The sequence below is a fragment of the Pinus tabuliformis genome, chromosome J (genome assembly GCF_031772625.1).
Source record: "Pinus tabuliformis cultivar Carrire ecotype Pingquan chromosome J, CPIR1, whole genome shotgun sequence".
NCBI lineage: Eukaryota > Viridiplantae > Streptophyta > Pinopsida > Pinales > Pinaceae > Pinus > Pinus tabuliformis.
Genome location: NC_142295.1, coordinates 81583518 through 81609492, shown reverse-complemented (window position 1 = coordinate 81609492; position 25975 = coordinate 81583518). Strand labels below are relative to the sequence as shown.

Below are 25975 nucleotides of genomic sequence, written 5' to 3'. Positions count from 1 at the left end.
TACAACTGGATGCCGGAATTGGCAATCCTACAGAGAAATACTGGCAAGAAAAATCTAGTGAGGAAATTTCCTCACTCCACAGGCAAATTCGAGGACTGACCTAAGCTCCAGGTGAGTTGTCCAAATTGGCTCTATGCAGCTATTGTGTCACGCTAGCACAATCCCTTCTGCACTCAGTTCGATCCAGCTTCTCCTCAAGCCGTCTGGTCTGTTGCTGTCTGGGAAAATGTCTCTCCTAGCCTCTAGAACCTCTGTCCAAATTCTGGCACTGAAATTCGTCTTTCCCCAACAGAATCGAAACTGCCTCTAGAGGCTACTGCGTTGCCCCAGCATTAGCCCCTCTGTGGCTCTTCTGCCTCTCTACAAATGCACTCACTGGATTTGGAATCCTTCCTCCGGCTTCACTGTCTCTGCCCCTCTCTCACTGCTTCAATCTCACTGGCTCTCTCTCTGACAACTGACTGCTGCTACTCAAGAAATCGATTTGCTTATGAAATCGAACTGCTCAAGTGTCTTCTCCAAGTGCCCATTGACTTCTTCTTATAATCTTCTGTTGGGACTCCAACGACCAAGATTAAATCTTAATCGATGGCTAGGATTAACTTGAAGTCGATCCGTGTGAGTTTCTAAATCATTCACGCCTTAACTTAATTAGTTTTTATTAATTAATCGTATTCCCTACGTTTAGACTTAGGAAATATTTAAAAACTGGTTAATAATCTAATTAAGTCATTTCTAGGCGGAATTTCCAGAAACGATTTCTAGGTTTTGGAGATCTCATGTATTCTAGCCTCTCCACCAAATTTCGTGGCTAGAACACATCTAATACAAAAACTAACACTCCCTCTTAGCGAGGAATGTTTTCTAGTGCTCTACTGCACATCTTGTAGCAGCACCCTGTCTCTGCATCATCTCCTGTCCTGCTGCTGATGTCTGGCCATGCTGCACACCAACCACTGTGCAACTCTGATATACACTGCATTGACCCTGCTGAACTGTTGCCAACACTGCATCTACACTGCAACTCCCTCTCATCTGTTGTTGCTGCAACTGCAACAACTGCAACTAAGAAGCATCCTAAATACTGAATCAACTGTGATCAATATGATGCATCTGTCTCCTGAGTCTCTGACTGCTACTAGCACCTGCACTGTCATTGAGGAGTCTGTGTTGCTGTTGACTCTGCACTATGCCAATTGCACTGTTGCCAATTTTGCACTGCACTCCCCAGCGTCTGACAACTACTAGTCTTTGCAACTGTCACTCTAGCATCTACTGCTATTGATCCATCCTGCTACTGAATACTATGGGCCCTCGTAGCAAGGTGTTGATCCATGAGGTGGACTCCTCAAGGATCCTGCCCATCTGTAGCACTTTGGGGCTACAACACCAAGTCTCTCCACCTCACTCCTGGAGGTATGTCAACAAACATGGCGAAGTCTTCCTCCAGCTTGGAGGAAAGCCTATCGATCTCTGTTGAAGCTACCTGCTGGTCCTACTTCTCCTCCTTGTCCTTCTTCCTGAGAGGACACTGGGTACTGTAGTGACCAAGTTCACCACATCTGAAGCACTTGACTTTTGACATGTCCTTCTTCTTCCTTCTCTACTCCCCCTGTCCCTGACAGGGACCCTTAGATGCGAGGGCCATATTCTCCTCCTCCTTCACCTGCTTCAAACCGCTGCTGTTGCCACTGATGGAGCTCTTCAATAGAGCTCGTCTCAAATCCTCCTGCTTTAAATCGACCCACATCCTATCTCACCTTGGCAAGGTATATTTTCTTAAAATACTTTGGACGAACACCTGCCACTCCTCTGAGACACTGTTTAGTGCCACTCACACTAGCTCTGTGGGTTGAGGCACCCCCAACAGCTGACAACTAGTCCTGGACCTCCTGAATCTTGGTGAGGAAGGGGTCTATGCCTTCCCCCTTCTGCATCCTGATGCATCTCAGCTTCTCCTCTAAGTACATCTTCCGTTGCTTGGAAGTACCTTGGTATAGCGTGGAGTGAGTCTCCCACATCTCTTTGGCCGTTCCCTTGGCCGCTATATGTGAGACAATATTATCCCGGACTCTATCTAGATCAACCTCTTCGCCCATGCCATCTCCTTTCTGTACTCCTTTAGTTGATTTGCATCCATGGGAATTGCTACCACTGCATCAATATATGTCTTCCGGATATATTCATCAAGAAGGAAGGACATCCTTGCCTTCCAGATGACATAGTTGGAAGTCCCATCCAACCTGTCCTGATTACGAAGCCCAACAATGGCCATCTCAACAAATGTCGAAAACCTCCTCTTCCCTTCTGCTCAGTTGCTGCTCAACTATTCACACTCCCTTCTAGAGTGAGAAAATTTGCTCACAATGACTGCTGATCTGCAAGGAAAATCGAACTTCTTGAGACTAGAAGTTCCCTGAGGAAAATTTTCCCTTAGTGTGTGTTCTTCTTCCTTCCACTCGACGCTAGCTCTGCTCTAGCAAACCGCTACAATACTACTGTGTCCAGTTAGAGATCTGCTTGGCGAAAAAACTGAGCTGCTCCCTTTGCCTCTGGAATCACTTGATCCGGAGAGATTGAATTTTTCTGTCCCTCACTTAGAAAAAATCGAATCTCCTCAAGTAACTCGGCCCCTTGGCAAAGTGACTACGCTACCCCTAGGAGTTTCGATCTGCTACCCACACTCAATAGTGAAACTCCTTCTTTCTTCGCCTTTGAGCTCTCTGGTTGATCAACTGCCCTCTGATACCATGTGAAAATTCAAAAATGCTGGAATCCTACTGCAGCAACTAGAAATTATTCTCCTAATTGTTATTTTAATATAACAATTTATTTACTGTTTCCTACAACAAATACTAAAAAACTTGCACTACAACCTACACAAATAAAACTACGGAAGAATAAACGTTGGAAGAAATGCTAGCGCACACATAAAATAACATAATTATTTTTGGACAAAAGTCCCCAGAAAAACCCAATTTGGGAAAATCGGTGCAACAACTGAGGGTTTTAATATTAAGCAACAGTGAAATAATCTGAGTACAACTGCATGCCGAAACTGGCAATCCTACAGAGAAATACTGGCAAGAAAAATCTAATGAGGAAATTTCCTCACTCCACAGGCAAATCCGGGCTCTGAACTCAGCTCTAGGTGAGCCGTCCAAACTGGCTCTGCATAGCTACTATATCACACTAGCGCAATCCTTTTTGCACTCAGTTCGATCTAGCTTCTCCTCAAGCCGTCTGGTTTGCTGCTGTCTGGGAAAATGTCTCTCCTAGCCTCTGGAACCTCTGTCCAGCTTCTGGCATTGAAACTCGTCTTTCCCTAGCAGAATCAAAACTGCCTCTAGAGGCTACTGCGCTGCCCCAGCGTCAACCTCTCTGTGGCTTTTCTACCTCTCTGCAGATACACTCACCGGATCTGGAATCCTTCCTCTGGCTTCATTGTCTCTTCCCCTCTCTCACTGCTTTGATCTCACTGGCTCTCTCTCTAGCAACTGACTGCTGCCACTCAGGAAATCGATCTGCTCATGAAATCGAACTGCGCAAGTGTCTTCTCCAAGTGCCTATTGACTTCTTATAATCCTACGTTGGGACTACAACGACCAAGATTAAATCTTAATCGATGGCTAGGATTAACTTGAAGTCGATCCGTGTGAGTTTCTAGATCATTCACACCTTGACTTAATTAATTCTGATTAATTAACCATATTCCCTAAGTTTAGACTTAGGAAATATTTAAAAATTGGTTAATAATCTAATTAAGTCATTTCTAGGTGGAATTTCCAGAAACGATTTCTGGGTTTTGGAGATCTCATGTATTCTAGCCTTTCCACCAAATTTCATGGCTAGAACACATTCGATGCTACAAAAACTAACAAGAGCGGAATGTGATCATGAAAATGGAGGAAACCTAACTAATCATTCACCTTGGAGGATAACACAACAAAACAGATTAACCCTGCACAGTTCCTTTCATAAAAACTTGGGATTAAACGTGATGGTTGCTAATTTTTCAGATTGTTCTATGTTGTTTCAATTACTTCAGCCTAATTCAATTCTTCATTTAGCACTGCATCGAACTATTAACAATGTTTCCAATCATAAACAATAATTGAAGATAGAACAATATATGCAATAACAAAGAAGAAAATAGCACAACCACAAGAAACACCATATTGGTCAAAGACTAGGGAAAAACCCTACTAGGGGGAAAACCCTTTCAAACCTTCTTCTTATTAGATTGTCATAAAATGTTTCAGCATAGAGTACAATGAGTCCAATACATAATCATCCAACAAAGATTTACCCAATACAAATTATAAGTAGACTTCCAGAATCATTGTACAACAGAGAGAAACCTTCCAGCCTTCAGACAACTACGGTCAACTGTCAAACCCTAACTTAGAACCCCAGTCGCACTCATCAGGTTATTCTGTGAGCGATTGTGACTTCCTGGTCGCTCCCTGAGACACTGTGAGCGAGCGACTATGACTTTTTGGTCGCTCTCTAAAGCACTATAAGCGAGCGACTGTGGTAAGATCTGCCCAGAACTATCTCAGAGCCTCAGTGACACCCTTCACGATGTTATGCGAGTAACTGTGGCTTCCCAGTCGCTCTCTGAAATGCTGCGAGCATGCGACTACAGTCAAATTTGATTTGTGGCAAGCGTGCGACCGGAAAATGGAAACCCTAAACACATGTGGGCCTCAAACCTGTAATTTTGGACCTTGCGCGAGCTTCCTTCGTTAGACCTGTGCCAACCAAATAAACGAAGAAGAGATGATGCTTCATGATGATGATCAAATGAGCTTGACGTCTCTTGTATTTATAGGCTTCCATGGACCAGGGTCCATTTGATGTTGAGCGTGACCTGTCCCAATGTACATGAGTGGGTACATAAATTCAAAAACCAATCTTTGCTTGTCCAAATGAGGTGATCTTTAGGTCGATTTTGGTCCTCTCTAAAAGAGGAGTTCAATGCAAACATCATCTCCGTCATATGAGCTGGCCAAGGTGGAATTTGACCCTAGTTGCATAAATTAACACTCCCTCTCAACTAGGAAGAATTCCACCTGCTAATATATGTCCGTTGATCGTCATATCATCCTATCACCCTGTTGTCATGTCGTGTCCATCTCTGCTCAACTCTTGGGATCCAAGTGAATAACTTTGCAGGGATATCGTTGGTGGAAGCCATATGGCTCCCCAAGGTTTAACAAATTTGGGAACTAGAATGGTAATGTTCTTAGCCTGCCTCTTGGTGACCTGTTCATTTGGAGCACTAAAAGAATGATAGTGTTTGGTTAGGATGTGGGGGGGCTAGCATGGAAGATGTAAGATCAAAGTTAGAGGGCCTCTCCCATATATGATGCCAAGCATCGCTGGTCTAGGTGTTGAAAGAATGTGGAGAGGGAGTTATAAGACTCCCGAAACAAATAATATTACCCTTTGCATATCTCATAATATGGGAGATTTGATTACGAAATGCTTCTGTCTTGCTCTTGGGCATTTGGTAGTGTTGAAGTGTGTAGCCCGGGAGGTATTCCACAAAACCCTAGGAGGTGGGTTTGTGTGAGTTTACTCACAAATGGGTTTGTGGGCAAAGAAGCCAAGAGAAGGGGTTTTATGTGAAAAATTGGAAACCCGATTCCTATTGTAGCATCTATAAATAATTCTCCTAATTGTTAAATTAATTTTAACAATTTATTTACTGTGTGCTACAACAAATACTTAATCAATCACACTGCAATATACACAAATAAATTGCGGAAGAAATAAACATTGGAAGAAATACTTGCACACACATAAAATAGCACATTTATTTTTGGACCAATGTCCCCGGAAAAACCCAACTCAGGAAAACCGACGCAGCAACTGAGGGTTTTATTATTATGCAGCAGTGAAATAATCTAAGTGCAACTGGATGCTGAAACGGGAAATCCTACAGAGAAATACTGGCAAAAATCTGGACATGAATTTTCCTAACCCCACAAGAATTTCTTGGCACAACTTGCCTTTAGAATTTCGGCCTTCTGAAGAACTATGTCAGCCTCTGCACTGCTCTGCGTAGCTGGATGGACAACTTGCCTTTAGCTGAATTCTGATGAAGTTGTTCTACCTTCTGCTAACCAAAAAGACGCTTCTCCGGTACTCTGGGATTCCTTCCCGGCCTCTGGAACTGAAAATGTTAGTCCCTCCCAGCAAATTGACTTTGCCTCTAGAGGCTACTGCGCAACTTTGCATCAGCCTCTCTGTGGCTCCTCTGCCTCTCTGCAAATGCGCTCACTGGATTTGGAATCCTTCCTCCGGCTTCACTGCCCCTGCCCCTCTCTCACTGCTTCAATCTCACTGGCTCTCTCTCTGGCAACTCACTGTTGCTACTCTGGAAATCTATCTGCCAAGAAATCGAACCGCTGAAGTGTTTTCTCCAAGCCCCATCGACAACTTCTTATAATCCTCTGTTGCGACTTCAACGGCAAAGATTAGATCTTAATCGATGGATAGGATTAACTTGAAGTCGATCCGTGTATGTTTCTAGAACATTCACACCATAACTTAATTAATTCTGATTAATTAGTCATATTCCCTAAGTTTAGACTTAGGAAATATTTAAAAACTGATTAGTAATCTAATTATGTCATTTCTATGTGGAATTTCCAGAAACGATTTATGGGTTTTGGAGACCTCATGTATTCTAACCTGTCCACAAAATTTCAAGGCTAGATCACATCCGATGCTACAAAAAATAACACTCCCTCTTAGCGAGGAATGTGTTCTAGTGCTGCTGCCCCCTGTAGCAACACCCCGTCTGTGCCTCATCTCCTATCACGCTGCTGATGTCTGGCTGCTACTGCCCACCAACTGCTACGCAACTATGATATTTGCTGCATCTATGCTGCTGCTGACCCTGCTGAACAACTTCTAACACTGCATCTGCACTGCAACTCCCTCTTCATCTGTTGTTGCTGCGACTGAAAAGCATCCTAAATACTAAAGCAATTGTGATTAGTATGATGCATCTGTTACCTGAGTCTTTGATTGTTGTTAGTATCTGCGCCGTCATTGAGGTATCTGTGCTGTTGCTGACTCTGCACTGTGCCACCTGCACTGCTGCCAACTATGCACTGCGCTCCTCAACATCTGACTACTACTAGACTCTTCATCTGTCACTCTAGCATCTGACTGCATCAATTGTCACTGATCCATCCTGCTACAAAATACTGTGGGCCCCGTAGCAAGGTATTGATTCAAGAGGTGGACCTCTTCAAGAATACTGCCTAACTGGCACACTGGAGTCTCATACTCCTCCTCTTGGATCTGGTGCCCCACCATCTCCTTTTGAGCCTAGTCCCTGGCTGGGACTCTTCTTTTCTCTGCAACTCGCACTAGACAACTCGTACTTCCTCTGGCATCTGCCTTCTGCAACTAGAAGTCGATCTGTTGCCTAGACATGCATTCTGGCTAACTCGCACGTCCTCCTCTGGCAATCTCGTACGACCATCTCTGCAAAGCTACAAAATCTGCGAAACTCAAAAGCTGGGAAAAACAAACCTCGAAAATCTCCCTCTTCCCTTTCTGCTTAGCTGCTGCTACTCGGTCGTCGCTCGAGCTGCTGTCACTCGGCCGCTACTGCTACTCGGTCACTGCTGCTACTCGGACGTCACTTAAGTTGCTATCACTCGACTACTGCTGCTACTCGGTCACTACTACTACTCGGTCACTATCGATTTGCAAGGGAATTTGAACTTCTTGAGACTTGAAGTTCCTTGAGGAAAATTTTCCCTCTCAGTGTGTGCTCTTCTTCCGCCCGACGCTAGTTCTGCTCTAGCAACTGCTGCAAAAATGTTGCGTCCAGCTAGAGATCTGCTCTGCGAAAAATACTGCCTGCTCTCTCTGCTGTTGCAAATCCTTGATCTGGAGAGATCGAATTTTCCTCTCTCAGAAAAATCAATTTCTCCTCAAGAATTCGTCCTCTTGGCCAAGGTGATTGCGCTGCCTCTAGGGTTTCGAACTGCTGCCCCTCAATGAACAACGAAACTCCTTCTTCGCTACTGAGCACTCCGGCTGCTTATCTGCTCTCTGATACCATGTGAAAAATCGGAAACCCGATTCCTATTGCAACAACTAGAAATAATTCTCCTAATTGTTAAATTAATTTTAACAATTTATTTACTGTGTGCTACAACAAATATTGAATCAATCACACTGCAACCTACACAAATAAACCGTGGAAGAAATAAACACTGGAAGAAATACTAGCACACACATAAAATAACACAGTTATTTTTGGACCAATGTCCCCAGAAAAACCCAACTTGGGAAAACCGGTGCAACAATTGAGGGTTTTATTATTATGCAACAGTGAAATAATCTGAGTACAACTGGATGCCAAAAATTGGCAATCCTACGGAGAAATACTGGCAAAAATCTGGAGAGTAATTTTCCTCACACCACAGGTAATTTCCTGGCACAACTTGCCTTCAGAATTTCGGCCTTCTAAGGCATTGCGTCAGCCCCTGCGCTGCTCTGCATAGCTGGCTAGACGACTTGCCTTCAACTGAATTCTGATGAAGTTATTCTGCCTTATGTTGACTAGAGAGACGCTTCTCTGACACTCTGGGACTCCTTCCCGGCCTCTGGAATTGAAAACGTCAGTCTCTCCCAGAAAATTGACTTTGCCTCAAGAGGCTACCATGCAGCTCTGCGTCAGCCTCTCTGCAAATACACTCACTGAATCTGGAATCCTTCTTCCTACTTCAATGTCCCTACCCCTCTCATTGCTTCGATCTCACTGGATCTCTCTCTGGCAATTGACTGCTGCTACTCTATCGATCTGCCAAGAAATCAAACTGCTGAAGTGTTTTCTCCAAGCCCCTTCGACTTCTTATAATCCTTTGTTGAGACTTCAACGACCAAGATTAGATCTTAATCGATGGCTAGGATTAAATTGAAGTCGATCCGTGTGTGTTTCTAGAACATTCACACCATAACTTAATTAATTATGATTAATTAGTCATATTCCCTAATTTTAGACTTAGGAAATATTTAAAAATTGACTAATAATCTAATTAAGTCATTTCTAGGTGGAATTTCCAAAAACAATTTTTGGGTTTTGGAGATCTCATATATTCTAGCCTCTCCACAAAATTTCAAGGCTAGAACACATATGATGGTACAAAAACTAACATTTTAGACCCAAGAAGGGGTTTAAACTTTAAAATTCTAAAAAGAAAATTAAAAAGAAAAATTAAATTCCTAAGTCTAAGAGGATCAAAACCCCTAAGATCTAGAGGGTTCCAAAGAGGCTTAGGGAGATCTATTTAAGGAGGCCTTAGGACAAGGTTATTATTCAAGCAAGAGGGAGTTCGTTTGATCAAGGAAAGAGACCAAGATGTTGCCCTAAGGAGCCCAAGCTAGGAGGTCGATTAGGGCTGCATAGAAGGGTCATATCTGATCCATAAGTGGAACATCCTCAAGAGGCATCGAAGAAGATTGTCCTTCCTCAAGAAGCTGCAACAATAAGGGAAGAACTGATCCAATTTTGCCAAGGTCCTGGAGAAGGATAATCAAATTTGTGGTCGTCAAAACCTAGGAATGGCAGATCTAATAAGTGTCGAAGTTCATGCTCTATGGAGGAGAAAGATTGCAGATCTAGGCCGAGACCCTAACCAGCCAGAAAAGGAGGTCGTAAGGCTTGTGGTTTGCAAGAATAAGGGTTGATTCACCTTAGGTTATAGTGCAGAGGAAGGAAGGTATATTAGGCCAAGTTAAGGGTAGTTATAGGACTAATTGAGGTAGTCGTAGACCCTAGATTGCAGGCCGAAGGATTTGCTGTAGTTACAGTGAGAGGCAGAGCATGTGTGAGGCTGTGGAATAACTACAAAAATCAAATGACGTGGAGGAGGTTTGTTGGTTGGAAGAATTGATCCTAAGTATTTAGGACAACAATGTTTATGAGCCAAAGAAATGAGTCTCGGATTTGAGATCGGTCCTAATGTTTAGGACATAAATTGTTTAAGCCCTAGTTAGGGCTTCCTCCCAAGGAAAAACTACTTTAGGATTGGATATGTCCAGAAGAACTAACACTTGCTTAGATTTGTCATCAATGCAGAGGGCCGATGTAATATTCCTAGTGGAAATTTTACAGTGATAACAAAGACATGCAAAAATAAATAACACAAAAAATTTCAGAAATGCATACACAAACCAGAAATTTTTGTAAATCCCCAAACTGACCAAATTTTATTAATTTTATCTGTTGTGATACAAATGAGTTGGAGAAAGTGCACCTGGGCTTGCACAAGGCAAGCTACAAGCACCGGGTGATGAGTACAAAAAAGCCCAATAGCTGCAATAACCAGCTCCTCCAGAAAACTGCGCTGTTGCTCCAATAAGCACTGTTGCCTGACTTCACCCCCTGACTTGCCTACTCTAGAGTGCCCAAAAAATTCTAGGAATTTGGATTGTGATCCTTGCCCAAAACCCAGAAAAACGTAGAGAGGGTTTCCCTTAGTTCCAACCTTCAAAAATTGACCCTTCACAGCTTGGCCCTCCTCCAAATACGAATTTTGTTGCTGTGACTGATCGTGTCAATCTCTGCACTCCCAACTCCAACAATCCTCCTCAAATGACCCTCCAAATAATCTCCCAGCTTCCTAGCTCCAAAATCCTGGGGATAATGCTGCCCCAACAAATCTCAGTCCAATGACTGCGCAATCATGGGATGACCCTCTTGTCTATAGCTACCCTCTACACTCCTAAAAATGGTGAAAGGATGCTCCTGTAGCTTCTCCAGACAATTTCCCTACAACCCTGCTCTACAAATAACTAGTGAATTCTTCCTCCGCACAGTGGTGGCTCCTGGACTACATGTTATGTGTAATCACCCACCTATAACTATAAATAAAATACGAGTATTAGCATACATACGAGACCTCCATATGATAGCTACGTATGTATGGACCGACATGTATCTCACTATATATAAGCTAGTTACTACAGGAGGAGATATAAATTAAGGTAATGCATTAACACCTCACCAGAATATCATATATATATGATAAATCTTTAAACTAATAGAAAATGTTAATTTTAATTTACAAATTAAAATTTAAAATTAATAAAATAATAATATAAATTAATTAAAATTATAAATTAAATAAATCAAATTAATTCATTAAAAAAAATAAATAAACTTTATCAAATCAAATCTCCATATCCGAATAAAATCAACAAAATTAAATAAGATTTGGTTTTATAAAATTACACGTATCAAAATAATGACACGGAGATGGGAGGAAGGCGGTGGACGGGGAACTAAAAGGAGGAAGGAAATCTTGAGAGGGGGAGAAAAGAAAACAGGGATGAACTTGAACACAGAGATACAGACACTCTTGAGTTTTGAGTTTTGATTGTACTGTAGTTTTTGGGCACGAGGGATCAAATTGCTTCGATTGGAAAGCATTATGAGACTGTGTACCCAGGTTGTACCCAGTTCGGCAGGGTGGTTTTGGCCGTTTTGGTAACGCAGCCAGAACAAAAATTGCAGCCAGGACAAAATTACAGCAGAACAATTATAGTAGAGCTTCACAACAAAGCAGACAAGTTGGTTTTCATTAGTTAAATTATTTAAATTCTGTGTTAAATTACATATTCTGATTTTTGAATTTAAGGTTCTTACATTATGCTCCAGAAATGTGTACGACTTGCAACGGATGCTTCTTTCGGTCTCGGTGGTGAAGGAAAGCCTTCCTTGGGTACCACTCGAAGTCCACTGAAGAAAGGTTGAGCTTCTCTTCTTAGGAAGCTCTTGTGCTAAACAACACAATGTTGGCTCAGCTGAACAACTAAGGCAAATTCAATTTTCAAATAGACAAAAGACACCTATTGATCCCTCATTCCTTCCTTTTATAATTGCTAGCCATGCATTCCTTATGGGTCCCTCCACCAATTCGATTTTCCTCAAGGAATTCGAATTCCTTCTTCCCCAAGTGTGTACTTCATGTGGGCCCCATATTCCACTAGAGCCACAATTTTTACCTTTTCCTCCTAAGTCCCAATGCCGGAATTGCGTCCTCTCCCAAGACTCATCTCTAATGCTGAAAATCAAAATTGGGGATATTACAGTCCTCCCTGCCAAAAATTGCTTGTCCTCAAGCAATTCTTGAACAAGCATCCTCTCTAGCTATTGGTCCCCACTGTCACTGCAAAATATGCCAGGGTCCCAGATGCGCCATTGAATTGTCCTTGACCTCTGCATTGTCTTGTCATGAAGGAATCCTGCAATACCAGGATCCCAAGCCATCCTGTCCAACATGAAGCTCCCCTTGCTCCACTCACTATCCTGCCAGGTATAAGTACCAGAAGCCCTCTGCATACCATCAATGAGTAGGGAATCATGATAATGTGGCACTATGTACAACTCCTCATGAAGCTGCCCTACCAAGTAGTCCCTCTCATACACTCCAAGAGTAAACTCTTGAAGATACCACCCAATCCCTATGGAGATAAAGTTTCGCTCACATGAGCTTCTCTAGATATCATCCTGCTGACTGACCTGCCATGCCAATGAAGTCACCCACGCCATCAATGACTCGCTAAAGCCCAATGGAAGATCTGAATGATCTCCCCCTATAATAACCATCTCATCCCTAAAGGTCATTGAGCTGCGAAGTACTGTGATGCTCGGGTCCTCTGCTGGTCTCAAAAGGGTGCCACCATGTTGACGTTGCGCCACTTTGATTAGGACATGGTTCCCATCGTGCACAGGCTATATCCTCCTCTCCTGGGACCTGATGGCGAAAAATCTGTGAAGGCCAAGCTCATCCTGCCTAGGCATCTCCAAGATTCCAATGCCTACCCATCCACTGCCAATCTCGGTCCTGAGCAACAATAGGGTAAATCTGCCTCGCCATACCACATCGTGAAGTTTGTGATCCTGCCTCCAGAAAGTGCACCCCGATACCACCTGGAGTCTAAACATCTGCCTGTAGACGAGGTCTACCATCCACTGCACCTCATGCTCATATAATGCCTCAGACTGTCTCACTAAAAGTTCATCATGCAGCTCCCTTGCAATCACCTCCCCAAGTGTGAGCCCAGGGGTGGAACATATGCTACCTCGACAGTAAACCACGCCATCCCTAAGCCTGTATATGGCGGCTCGTGCCCTCGCCAAATGTCTCAACTGGAGAGTCTCCCTCTTGCCCATGACACACCGTGTTTCATTCAACTGCCTAGGGTGAGCCTCCCATGTTGTAACAATCCAAACGATCCAACTATATTAGGACCCTTTCGACGTTGCACGAGAGCCATTACTTTACGTTCGGCTAACACTAAGAAGGCTACTCCTAGTAGAAGTGGTATGATTATTCCAGGTATTTCAGCTAGAATAGCAATGTACGTTTCCGATTTCCTATTAACTCATGATCGGGGTCGCCCCGATCATGTCATGATATTTCTCTCATGATTGGGCCAATCATGATAAGGATGGGACCTATTCTCGAGGAGCAGCTCCCTGTTGCCTGTACTGAGAGTATCAAAGGGAAGCAACCAAACGCTCTGCGACTGTAAGAAATACTGGAGAGTGAAGGGTGGGTAGGTCCCCAAGGCTATGATCAAGAATTTGTTGGGATACTGAAGAGTAATCCTATGGATGTTCCTCTCTCCGCCTCAGATCTGTAGATAACCCAATTGAAGACTTGTCTCTGCTGAACATGTCGTCCCCAAATACTCAACAACGTCCTCATCCATCCAAGGTGAGATGCTCCTAATGGTACATCTCATGTTCCTACACATAAGTCTCCTTGGAGGCAATGCTCCGAGAGCCCATGGTGCCGCACCAGATGCAACTGCATACCACCAAGTATCTTTGTACCCAATGTGATGTGAGCTTCTCCTCCTACTCCACAAGCAATCCAACACACTACGATACACCACAATGCACCTCCATGTCCACCTGCCAACCACTGCTCAACGCTAGATGCTCCTACACATCCCTGGACGTCATGGCCTAAAGCTATGATAGTGCACTTTGGCTTGCATCTCACTGGCATCATCACATCCAATGTCACATCGCTATGTCCTTTGGTGAATGGATCTCCATAACCTCGGGTAAGTGGACCTCCCCTCCTGATCCTCCCTGAGAGATATAACATGTGGATCTCCCTAAGTACCTGTGGGGGTGTCCCTAAGGTGCTGCTCCTCAGTGACCAGTGTGCCCCATACATCCATGGGAAATCCTCCTCTCCATACAAGGAACTATCTGGTGGCCTGTCGATGCCACCTCCTCTGACAACCTCCTGCCAAGGTACACCGATCATCCTATGCCCCCACACACAACCAACATGCCAATAAAACTCATGGAGTCTGCCTGCTCCTTTGTCAGCTCAACCTGTCATGGGTGTTGTCCAAAACTCTAGTGAGAATATGAAAATAGGGGTGAGTCCAATCACTGGATCCACCATCCTGCTACTACCCTGACTAAACCAATCCATGGAGTGGTGGGGAGTCCCACCTGGGTCCCAATGATGATCCAACCCTTGAGCCCCTCTGGAAAACCATGACTCCTGCTAAACTATGCTCTCGACCATGGATGTATCCAAAAACCTAGTCAGCCTTATCAAGTACCAACTCAATACCTCGTGCCACCCAACCCCATGAGAGGGATCAAATGCAAGAGTCCCCAAGTACATAGCAAGTCCATCATGCGAGTGTTGCGCCCTACGTAACTCATGTCGCCTCGTCTCACTAGCCCGATCATCATATACAACTTGTCTAGGTAACCCAACCAATCTCCCTCCAACATGCAGAGGTAACCTAGCAATACTGCAGGCCCCATCTACGTAAGCCTGAAGAGGGCTAGTGACTGGAAGTACTGCAGCTGGGCTAGTGACTGGAAGTACTGCAGCTCTGCTGGCTGCCTAGGCATCTATCTGCTCCTCGTCGATGGCAGGTCCAACAAATGATTGCCCATCCTCCTCTACCATGGGCATAACAAGAGTCCCGAGTTGTCCCTCCACAAGTAGCTCATCAAGCATAACATCCTCATCTAGCTCACACTCCTCAAGGTGCTCTCCATGTTGTTGTAGGTAGCTGTCGTCTGAGAACTCTATCATGGCTCTGGGTACCTTTGTGCCTATCAACACCTCACTAATGGATGTGTCTCCCCGCACCTCCCTAATCTGCTGTGGGTTGCCATCACCTGAAAATTTGGACATGGTCCTAGACACCTCATCAATGGATACCTCAGCAATGGATGGCACCTCATCAACGACAGACACCACATCATCAGATGGCTCTATAGGTGTATGATCCACTCTCTTCATCAAGGTGTCAACTGGTGCTATCAGAGAGGTCTCCAATAATGGTGACTCATGTGCCATACTGGGTACATCAATGTGCCCCTCACCATCCTGCGTGTCCTCCTGCTCAACCTCCTCCTCGAGCTTCTGACATCTAAAGCCCGGTCTCCACCAGCAGAAATGCCTCATGGTCTCATCCTCTAACTGCCCACCTCTACATGATGGTCCAACCCCTGAACTATACTTCTCCTTCTCCTGTTCATCCAAGGAATGAGGCATGGTAGGATGGTTAGACTGACCATACGTGTGGGTGTTGTACTGTTGGGATGCACGTGTATGTACTTGGCTTCTGTGTTGGTTATGTACCATTCGTTGCATCCCCTCTAGAATCTGTTGGTTTTGCCTCACCAATTGCTGGCTCTGTCTCATCAACTGCTCCATGATCTTGCTAGCCCCCTCCCACAACGGACCAAGATCATGCTCTGATACCATTGTAATATTCCTAGTGGAAATTTTACAATGATAACAAAGACATGCAAAAATAAATAACACGGAGAATTTCAAAAATGCATACACATAAACCATAAATTTATGCAAATCCCCAATCTGGCCAAATTTTATTAATAATATCTACTGTGGTACAAATGAGTTGGAGAAAGTGCACTTGGGCTTGCACAAGGCAAGCTACAAGCACCAAGTGATGAGTACAAGAAAGCCCAACGACTACAATAATCAGCTCCTCCAGAAAATTGTGCTGCTGCTCCAAAACTGCACTGCTTCCTGATTTCGCCCCCTGATTTTCCCACTCTAGAGTGCCCAAAAAATTCTAGGAATTTGGGATTGTGATCCTTGCCCAATGATGGGCCTCTAAATTAGACATAAATTAAGGCCCATGCCTCTAATTTAAAACATAAATTAAGGCCTATGACCATCCTTCAGCACATTAAACCTCTCTTTTTGCATTAGATAATTTATTTTTAACTTTAATATATTCATTATGAAGGTTTATGAATAGTTGAATATTTGTGCCTAATATTATTTATTTTTTGTGGAATATTATGAGAATATTGGGTAGATTATGAAGAGTTGGAGGAGGAGATAATTTACGGACTTGTTCCCTACTATTGGAGGATCAATAATAATAATAAGTCAACAAGATATTATGGAATTATGACACAAATTTTGGAACTCGAATGATTAAGAAAATCTAGGAATGTGTTCCACTAATCAAGGGAGCAGATCCACTAATCAAGTGATTTCGGCGGGGAAAGCTTCCTCCATCCATGGGGAATGATTCTTAATCATTTTGTATAAGTACCAAGTCAAATTTGCCTCTAGGGAATGATTGAGAAAATTTAGGAATGTGTTCCCTACCATTTAATGCAAATTCCTAGTATTGTGGACTAGATCCACTAACCAAGGGATTTTGGTGGGGAAAGCTTCCTCCATTCATGGGGAATGATTCCTAATCATTTTGTATAAGTACTAAGTCGAATTTTCTTCGAGGGAGGAGTTTTTCATTAGTGTTATTTTGGAGAGAGCTTGTATTTTTGCAGCTCCATTGTATTTTCTTGCAGGGATGTAATTCTATTGATGAAAATTGTTGGACACCTAATCCTCAAGTGGGTTAGTGTGGAAGTCGAATGGACAAAAGGAGTCCAAGAGACCTTGGGATGTGGAACCCAACGGTCAGATATTGTACTATAAATGTAAATCAGTTGTTAATAAAAATCGTACTCTCCTGATTATCTTTCATATCTCTCTTGCTGTCCATGTGTGTTTAACATGGTATCAGAGCGGGCGATTGCTGGTCCTGCTCCAATTTGAGCCACTTGTTTTGTGGTCTCTATATATATTTCAGTTCTGCGTTACCTGACCTCTGCCTCTGCCTTATTCTCCTCAGACCTAAAATAACCTATCTCTGCCAGCACTGCACATCTGTCCATACTGTCATTTCCTGTTTTAGCGCTGAAGCTGATACGCCACCATCGATGAAGGTCCAACTCCTTGTATGCGTTGGTAAATGTGATACCTGCGTTCTGTCTGCCACACCTGCGCTGCCCTGACATATTCTATTTATGATTCTGCGCACTCTTCAGTTGAATACGCTCAAACTCCATAAACGTTTCATATTCTGTGACCACTGACAACTATGACTGTGCATAAACGTTTCTGTCCATAACGCGCTGGTCCGACCTGCCGGATTGATGAGCAGCTGCCCCCGCCTGTTTGTCAGTCGCACCATTATTGAACGCTGTTTTGACAAACCCTGAACATTTGAACGCCTGAATGATCCACGCAGTGCCTGTACGCCTGAATGACCTGCTCCACAGCGAATTATAGTTTGTAGGAGAAGATATATGTCTGCTCTGGGAAGTGGAGATACATTTAACAGGTGAAGGTGACTTTACCCGTAAAGGAGAAGGCGACCTGTCTCTCGCAAGTGATTGCCCCAGAGAAGATTTCCAAGGTAAATCAAACATCCTGCCAGGACAATCCCCTGTCTGGTCTTTACGACGGGAGGAAGCCACCCTTCTTCCTTCAGACATGTTCTGTATCGTAACAGGTGACACTGATCTCGACTTTGAAAGAGACGGAGAGCATCTATTTGACTCGGGACTTCTATTCATTTCGATCTTCATAGGTAGGTATTGAACAGGAGCTTGAACTTGATGATTGCCATTGCTTTCAGTCTTCTCTGGCTCTTCTTTATAAGGCTAATAATCATATTCAACTCCCTCGTCAGCCTTATTCAGATCGAGATTAGCTGATCTTCGTCCATAGCCTTCTTGTTTTAAATTGCTAGTTCAAAGATCTCCACTTTTTTCGTGATTGTTTCTTCAAGGGATTAATGCAGAGAAGAAAGTTGAACAGTGAACACTATCCAAACAACAGAACTTCGCTCAAACCATATCTCTGTTCTTATTTTCAGGCAAGAATAAGTAGCGAAACCTTAAATCAAATGGTTTCCATTTGAATGCGTATAAACGTTGTTTTAACGCCATCCCATTAAACTGCGGTATTAACGCTGTCCATAACTGTTGATGCCTTCGTCTACGCTTTACTTTTCAATCATGATGCCACTAAATCTGGGGTTTCAGCTTCAACAACCAACAGAGTTGTGTGGACTTTTTGCAGCCAATTGTCAAGCTTATCCCTTAAGGATTTGATCTGGGGTATTCCCAACACTCTAGGCTGTACCCAAGATACATGCACAGTCGCATCAACTTGGTCAATAACCCCTTCAATTAAATGAACAGAAAGGCTTTTCATGAGGAGATACTCAACATCTTCAATTGATAATTTGGTTCGGTCTGCAATGATACTCAGTGGGACTGTTCTATCTTCTGAAGGACGACTAAATATGATCTCCATCAAGCATAGGATATTAATCTTTTCCAGCAACTTTTTCTCATTCTCTACAAGCGCCGGTTGTGCATTGAGAGCATCCCTATGAACATGACATAGTTCTTGATACCGAGCTAAGTCACCAGCATTAAAAGCTTGTAAAATATAATATAGCCACTCTACACTCGTACCCAGAAGACTCTTCACAATTGGATGTGCCAACAGTTCTCCAAAGTTGTATATGTTATCTCCAAGTAATGCAGCAAGAGACAAGTCAAATGCTAAATCCAGCTTGAACGGTTCCGAAAGAGACTCTACAGTAGTATAAGCCAGAAACAGAAGAGCACTTTTATAAAACTCAGCAAATTCTTGTCTCGACTTATGATACTGAGATGAGACCCAATGGTAGCTTGCATAAACAGAAGGATCAATATCAGTCATACTGTCCAGTCTTCTCGATTACTCCCTCTAAGTAGCTGATAGCAGCTTCCCTTTCTGTGTACTGACGAGAAACAATAACAGCAAAATGTGCAAGCTTAAGCAGATTGATCTTCGTCTCAAAATCTGTTATAAAATTGTGATATAGTTGGATAAGCGCATCACCAGCCTGAAAAACTGCGAGGGCTACGAACTGTTCGAGCTTGAGAAAAGTGGCAAGATCAGAGAATATTGATTCGTACCCCAGTCCTGTCTATGACAGTGTTATAATTGTTGAAGTTTTGTTAGCCATCATTTCTGATTCAAAAGGGAAGGAGTATTTGAAGGATCCAAGCAAGTTTGCAGTTGCTGCTGCCCCAGTTGTGGAACTATATTTAAAACTCATTATAGTTTTTGTTCCTTGATTCATTTGCTGCACATTTACAAAGGATTTTTTTGTGTCTTTGTACTATGAGTGGGTGTTACTTTTACTCATTGGGTCATAGTTGTAATCAGTCTTTTAAAGGGGTGTAATTTTGACAATGAAGAATATGCCTCGAATTACTGAAATATTAGAGTTCTTAAAAACTCTGATATATTCCTCTAATCATGAAACATTCCAAATCAGCAAAGGCTCTCTCTCAGAAATTCAGACATGTCTACAATATGCACAAGAGAAAATTGATTTTTTGCAGCTTGAAACACAGCTACAACAAGAAGAATTAAAACAAAAGTGTCATCATTCTGAACATGTTTCTGTTCAGAACATTGAGACTGCAACCCATCAGAAGCAAGTCAATAATGTTACAGTTGGTTCAGATTTAGTTCCCAATAAAGCAGCAATTGTACATGCAGATGCAGAAACTCAGTCTGCACTTCCCAAGCCCATCATCAGACCTTGGGAACAGCTTGTCCACAACAAGCACAGAACCGGTCTTGGATATGACAAGGACTTGTGCTTTCATATTCCAGACTACACCAAGCCCATTCAGTTTCAGAGTGCTGGATTCATTCATGACAGTTCACCTGCTCTTCATGACAGTTCAGCTTCAGCTGTTCCAGACCCTGCCCCTCTTCCACAGCAGCAACAACAACAACAACAACAGATTGTAAAATGCCAACACTGTGACCGAGTTGGCCATCTGAAAGATCACTGTTTTGATCTTCATCCATGTAAGCACTGTCATAAAACCAGTCATTCTTCACACAGATGCTTCAGAAACAAACGTCTTGCAAGAACAAAGATTCATCTTGGATGGATCGCTTCTTGGCAATGGGCATCAACAGCCAAGAAGATATTCCAAACACATGTCAGAACTTGTTCCAGAGTATTGAACAGTCTTGCAGTTGAGTTTTCTCCATCATCTCACCTTGTATCTGACAAGGGGGGAAATGATGGTCATCTACAAGCTTCAAAGTCACATCAAGCGACCCTGAGCCACAACCTGCCACACCAGTTTCAGAGTTGTAGCCAGAGACAAAGATGCCTGAACATGCCTTCAGTTGGCAATCTGGGACACTTCCTCTAGCAGAAGACTTCAGCTTCTTGCCAGTTTCAGAAGAATTCCAGGAACAAAATTGAGAACACTTCCTCTAGCAGAAGACACCAGCTTCTTGCCAGCTTTGGAAGAGTTCCAGGAATTGCATTAAGCATTCCAGAGTTGTTGGTCATCCTTAAACCATCACAGATTGAGACTTCCCTTTTCAGGTTGAAGTTTTACCTTTTATGCGGGGTGAGACCTCCCTTTCATGGTTGAAGGTTTCCCTCTTTAAAACAATAGGATCACTTCCTCTAGCAGAAAACTTCAGTTTCTTGCCAGTTTTGGAAGAGTTCCGGGAACTGCACTAAGCGTTCCAGTGTTGGTGGTCATCCTTAAACCACCGCCCTTTATACCAACATTTCATAGAGCACATTCAGCCTAGTGCTGCCATGCATATTTGCACATTTTGTATTACAGCTCTCTTCTTGGACTCATACATAACCCTTCGGATTAAGGGGGGGAATGTTGGACACCTAATCCTCAAGTGGGTTAGTGTGGAAGTCGAATGGACAAAAGGAGTCCAAGAGACCTTGGGATGTGGAACCCAACGGTCAGATATTGTACTATAAATGTAAATCAATTGTTAATAGAAATCGTACTCTCCTGATTATCTTTCATATCTCTCTTGCTGTCCATGTGTGTTTAACAAAAATAATGAGGATTGGTGTCATGTTCAGCTTCTAAATATTGTTCTCCTCCATAGGTCTCTGAGTTTCATTGGGCTTGGCCATCCAGGAACCTCAGAGCCCTTTTTATCATTTTCTTTCATTCTTTTCATTGCTCATTCACATGCATCTCTAGTTTTTATTTCTTTTTATTTCTGCATTTAGTGTTAATGATTTCTTGTTGTAGGATTGAGTTAAATGGTTGATGTAAGTTCCTTTGCAGGATCACAAGCATTATTTTATCCTTGGAAAAGCTTTGGAAGCTCATAATAATCATTGAGTTGCTTGGATTAGTCTTTTTATTCCCAAATCTAGATTGCTGGACCTCCTTTTTAGTGAAGAACAATAAATTTCTGCTATTTTTTAGAGCATGCTAACGAGATTCAATCGAATTAATTCCACTTACATCAGATCAAAAAAACATTCTAGTTCATAACAAAAATTACCCCATTGCATTTGCACTTGATTTGGTTAGGCATTTCTTAGATTTACTAGCTCACTAGTTCTCAAATTTCTAGATTTTCAACTAGTAATGTTTTTTTTTTTTTGTTTTTTTGCATGGGTTAACATAGGTCTTTTTGAGTGATTCCACTTGGAATAGGGACCTAAGACATCCTAGTTAATAACAAAATTTGTCCCATCCAATTTGGATTTGATTTGCTTGGTCATTAAACCCTCACCAATTTCATCATTTCACAAAGAAATTTCTCCAAGCTTTTTGAGCGAATCCATCCATCTCCCAACTTTGGTTTTGAGTTCTAAGTGATCCTAGGAATTTTCCACTCCATTCCACCCATCACACACTTTTCCTAGGCCTCCCATCACCTCCAACACCTCACATTTTGCTCTCGGCTGTATCTTGTAGGTTTCCTGTAATTCCTACAGGATCATCCTGTAGGTTTCTAGTACATCTTGTAGGTTTTCCTGAAATGGCTTGTTTTGAGGCCGAATTGATGGAAAACCTCTAGGAAGTCACCAAAAGCCTCCCAAGGGTCTTCGACACCATCCAACCATCTCCTAACCCTTCCATCCAATCTCCGACATCCTTAATTCACCTTCCACATCACCAAAAGACATTAGTTTGCATACTTGATTTTGCGTGAAAAAAACAAAAAGACAAAAACAGATTTATTTCAGTCCCTCTACTTGCACATTAATGATGTTTGATGCTCCTTACTCCCATTCTTGGATAGTAGCATTTGGTTCATGATAATTTAGCATTATAACTTATTGCAAAGCATAGTTTCTTGACAGTTAACTAGGACATGGTGTGATTTAGCATTGAATTTCCATCTCTTTTCTTGTACTTTCTTTCTTGCAATAGGTTAAGGTACCATTTCAAACATTTCATTTTTTGCAATTCGTTTAGGATTTGACTTCAACACATGCACTTCATTACATCATAACAGCAAAGGAAGGACACATTGTATGCCGCACATATAGTGCCAACACCTCTTAAGTTTGTATGAACCCTGGGTTAATAATTAAAGTCGGTAGCCTTGGGAGTTGCAGCATTCTTGTTGCAATACCGAGGCTCATCACTTTTTGGCGTTGTTGCCGGAGAGGTGTCAAAGTATGCATTGTTTTCTTCCCTAGTTCATTCATTTCTTTTTACATTTTGCAAAAAAAAAGAAAGTTGCATTAGGCATATTTAATTTCAAAAATAGAAAATTGCATTGCATTATAGTTTTCATTCAATCGTAAAAACAAAAACAAAATTTCTCCAACACCAACCCACCCCCCCATTTGATCACGTGGTGCAGTACGAGCCACATGACCATTCGCTTTTGTAGGTAGAAGAAGAATATGACAAGGAATGTAGAGGAAATGGATGGTGATGATGACAATGAGGAAGATCCTCTCGGATTTCCCATTCAAGATACTGATGGTAGTGTGCACATGAAGAACATCCCACCCTCTTTTCTTCTAAAATTTCATGGTCTAAGGTCAGAGGATCCGGAAACCTTTCTCTTTGAATTTGAAATTGTTTGTAGATCTTATGGTTACTTATTAAAAACTCAAAAATTGAGATTGTTTCTAGCAACATTGAAGGATAGAGCTCTTAAATGGTTCATGAGTTTAGGGACTAATTCAATAAGATCATGGAATGATATGCAAAAGATATTTTTAGAAAAATATAAAAATCATGATCTTAAGGAAGAAATCTTTAGAATGAATCAAAGAGAAGATGAGAGCCTTGAGGATCTAGTAGAGAGGTTCATGTATAATGTTAAGAGGGCAAAACTCCATCATTTAGGATCCGACACACTAAAAACTCTCTTACTTAGAACAATTAGGGATGAATGGATTGATCTCCTTAATCTCATGAGTAGAGGTGATGTATATCAATTATCATTTGAGGAAATTTGTGAAACATGCAAACACATATCAAGAGGAAAAGCAAGAGTAGGTAAATCAACATCAAGATCAGTAAGTCAAGCTAAACTTGGAAATTTGTTTGATGATTTTAAAACAAAAATTCTTAGCAATCTAACAAAACAAGTAGAAATGTTAAGAATACAAGACGAAGGAAAAGAAAATGTTGATATTTGTGTTGCAGAATCACATGATGTTAAATATTGTCCATCATTACCAAGGTTGAAAGAAGTTTACCAAGAGGGAAAATGAGCAAGTCAATTGCCAATGCAGCTATGTTATGTAGCTCCAAGAGAACCATGGCAGCCTATTCAACCTGATATGATGCAAGAGCCTAATTCACAATTTCAAGGTTATGCATATCCACCTCAAAGTAATTGGAACACACCTTTTCCTTGGCAACATTGGCCATCTCAACCCCAAAACCAATCTTGGCAACAAGGTTGGCAAGGAACTTATGGGAGCCATCCACAATATCCTCAGTATTTTCCTCAATATCCTCCATACCAAACTCCATGTTATCCTTACCATTCACCTCCACCACAACCACAACCCCATTCACATCTATCTCAAATATTCACTCCCACTCAACTACTTGTACCGCCATTCCCAAACCCATACATTGAAGTAGCTCAGCTCACTTACAATGTTGAGGTACAACACTTCCAAACATCTCCTCTTGAGATCAATGGTATTCACCATAGCTCAGGAAGAGTATTGCAAAAAAGATATCATCTTGATATCATTGAAGGACCACATCCAAAAGAAGAAGATTCAAATAAGAAGACCACAGAACCATGGGCTGCGATTGATGAAGAGCAGACATCAAAATCAGAGATCGAGAGAACTCCCTCATGGTTACCATCAAATCCTCCATGTATTCAAGAGAACAATCAACAAAAAGAGGAAGATTTGAAGGTCATGGTAGAAGAAGACATGAAGAATGATCCAAATCAGCAAAGTGGACCAGGGGCATCACAACTATATTGATCTGTGGTTCCAGATAGTCATTAAGTTGTAACAATACCCTCTTCTTCAATTGTACTTGATATCATCAAAGTCAAATCATTTGATCTCTCAAATTCAGGTAAATGTAAAAGCATACATCTCAAGTCTACACATCAGTTTTTTTGTCATCTTTATGTGTACTGGCTCCATTGGAAGTATTCTTATACTTGAAAGTGATTTCATTTTTCAAGTAAGGTAGGGTAAAAAAAAAATGAAAAAGGAGAAAAAATAAAAATCTCAGGTGAAAACCTCCTTTGAGGTGCCTCAAATTGGCTCATTGATTGAAAACCTCCATGAGGCGGTTAATGGGTTGGGAAAAAAAAGGAGAAAAAAGAAAAGATTCTAGGTGAAAACCTCCTTTGAGGCGCCTAGGCAGACCTACTAGTTGAAAACCTCATTGAGGCAGCTAGTAGGCCTAGAAGAACAAAAGAGAAAAAAAAAAGAAATCCTTGCTCTATGCATCTCTTTGATAAATGCATGTACTCTCCAACATCTGCAAGCAACAAGAACAAGTTGGTCAAGCTTAGTCAAAGGAAGTCAAATTTTGACTTTCTCCTCCTTTGCTCAAATGCTCCAGCAAGGCCAAGGCCATGTCAATCCATCACCCTCATCTATTTTCACCATTCACCCATCATTCTCAAGCTTCTACCATTCAGTTTGCTTGTTGTCCTAAAAAACTACAGGATGCTCTGTTTTACTACAGGATACAAAAATACATAAAGCAAAAATTTGTTTTTGCCATAACTTGAAAACCATGCATCCATTTGCCAAGCTGTTTCAGGGGGAGATGCATATGGATGATGGTAACATGCTCAAGCAGTTTCAGCAAATTCCAGTGCACGGTTTCTAAGAAATTGGCCTCCATCACCTTCAACCATTTTTGCATTTTTTCAATATCCGTGCATCCATTTAAAAGGTTGTTTCATGGGGAGATGCATATGGATGATGGTAACATGCCCAAGCAATTTCAGCAAATTCTAGTGCACGGTTTCCAAGAAATCGGCCTCCATCACCTTCAACCATTTTTAGTTTTTCTCGAGATCCATGCATCCATTGACCAAATTTTTTCTATGGGGAGGTGCATAATGATGATGGCAACATGCTCAAAAAGTTTCAGCTCAATCCAATCTACCGTTTGGGAGATATGGACAAAACAAGTCGCTGTCTTGTAAACCTACAGGATACAGAACAACACCTACAGGATTGGCAGTGAATAGATTTAAAGGAGATCCAGAGGTCAAAGAAGCTCCTCCAGGGCTTAGTAGCAGCATCAAGATCATCAACATCACCATCCAACACCTACACATCAACATCA

General features: G+C 42.1%; 1 protein-coding gene and 1 pseudogene across 2 annotated transcripts in view; one reads left to right on the top strand and one right to left on the bottom strand.

Moving 5' to 3' along the window:
- The window catches only part of LOC149225611 (putative aldo-keto reductase 1), a 285817-nt gene that overhangs the window by 5769 nt on the left and 254073 nt on the right, over window positions 1-25975 (top strand). The gene's annotated exons all lie outside the window — the stretch shown is intronic.
- LOC149225613 (26S proteasome non-ATPase regulatory subunit 13 homolog B pseudogene) lies at window positions 18353-19294 on the bottom strand (annotated as a pseudogene).